Raw genomic sequence first — 1,927 nt, forward strand, 5'->3', positions numbered from 1 at the left:
TAGAGACCAGCTCTTGCTCAAGCTGGTCTAGAACTCCTAAGTTCGAGTGATCCTCCCACCTCTGCCCCCAGAGTGCTAGGATTATAGAAGTGAGCCACCGTGCCTAGCCTTAATCTTTTATTTAAACACATTTGCCAGTTTTTTGCTTCTTCCCCTCAATGTAAAAAACATGGAAGTAAAACTGTATATCAAATACAAGAAAAATGTATAACCCTTTCACCCTGAGATGATAATTTGCCACCCTGGTTTTTCACTCCTAGTCTTTTTTTCTTGGCCACTTTTTCTTTACGTAGATTATACTAGATGGGCAGGATTTTATCCACTTTTTTATAGTTATTTCAGATATTTCCCCTTTGCAAAACATTTTTATTTTCTTCATAATAATTCAATACAGGGGGCCACATTTCTCTTTTGGAATCAAAACATCTTGGTCACCTTTCCCACTTCAGGGAATGTTTGCACCAAAGCCAGAGGTGAATACTTTGCAATAATCTGAAATAGGTATGAAAATATGAATTTTTAAATCATATTTTTTAATGTTGATATTTATTATACATTAATTGAATGACTTGCCTCACTTTGGTATTTTTTATGTAAAGTCTATTTCATTTTTTATATGCTAAAATAGACTTCTAAGATATCTGGAATATATTCTGCGGATTTTCCCTGTTGTTTTTCTTGCCCATTCCTCTGCGCACATATCCCCAGACAAGTCCATCCTTGCCCAGGTACTTTCCACCCCTAGCAATCTTCTGTTCATCTCTCTTGAAACTTTGAAGATTTAAAGAGATTATTTGGTTGATAAGGCCTTTTGTTACAGGAGACACAGTTGTACAGTTTGAAAAAATAAAAGGCTTAATGTTTATTGCTGTCTTCTAGGTTGCTTCATCACTGGTCCCATTGATTAGCTTGGATTTGTGTAACTCTCCAGAATCCTTAAGGCTGCCTGTGGGAAGCCTATAGATTAGGCCTTTTTTATCCCATGGCTCATTGTCATCTATTTTTGAAATCTTTCTTAAAAAGGCTTTAAATAGCAGGCACTTTAATATGAAGTTATTCTAACTCTTACTGTCTTTGAACTTTTACGTATTTCAAATGAAAACCATTTGGTGTTTATTTGCTTTTTAGGACTAATTCTAATTTCAGGAAGTTGAAACCCTATTACAGTTTGTCTTGATTTTTATGCATTCTCATCTGAGAACTTACAATCATTCCTTTGAATTCAGTGAGGATCAGAGAGGAGTTGAGAAAGAAGTGAAATAAAGCAATTTTATTTCCACTTCCTTCTAAGTTCGGTCATTATAGATGTACTTTATTACTTGGGTTTGGAGGGACTCTTCAAACTGTCTAGCATATCTATTTAAGAATACTTTCAAAATTGTATTCTAAATATGAATATTGATCTCTCATGGTTAAAAGAAGAGTATGTTTTCAGTTATTACCAATTTTATTTAAAATGTAAACCAAGTATATTGAACGTGGTCGAGGTTTTTGCAGGACCACAACCTAATCATTTTGAATGTGCATTCTCATCATAGTCCAGTGTGATAGAACATCACATGGAATCTGCTAATCCCAAAATCTATCCCAGAAGCAGAGGTCTGAGGAATTAAAAAAAAAAAATCCTTAGCTTATTTTATCATTTACTTAATATCTTAATAAAAAGCATACAGAGGAGGGGGATTCTGACTGTTGGGCTGTATTTTGTCAGTGTTTCACTGTATAATTTTTAAAAGACTTCTTAGGCTAGGTGTGGTGGCTCACACCTGTAATCCTCATACTCTTCGAGACAGAGGCTGGAGGAGCACTTGAGCCCAGGAGTTTGAGGTTGCATTGAGCTATCCTGATGCTAATGCAGTCTAGCCAGGGTGACAGAGTGAGACTGCGTCTCAAAAAAAAGATTCTTAGTCATAAATTTTAATAATAT

The 1,927-nt window shown here is 35.2% G+C and overlaps 1 protein-coding gene across 1 annotated transcript in view; it reads left to right on the forward strand.

Moving 5' to 3' along the window:
* Positions 1-1,927, forward strand: part of PWP1 (PWP1 homolog (S. cerevisiae)) — a 25,958-nt gene that overhangs the window by 11,622 nt on the left and 12,409 nt on the right. The window lies entirely within an intron of this gene.

Source organism: Propithecus coquereli, unplaced genomic scaffold (assembly GCF_000956105.1).
Source record: "Propithecus coquereli isolate 6110/MARCELLA unplaced genomic scaffold, Pcoq_1.0 Scaffold218, whole genome shotgun sequence".
In the NCBI taxonomy this organism is placed as follows: Eukaryota; Metazoa; Chordata; class Mammalia; order Primates; family Indriidae; genus Propithecus; species Propithecus coquereli.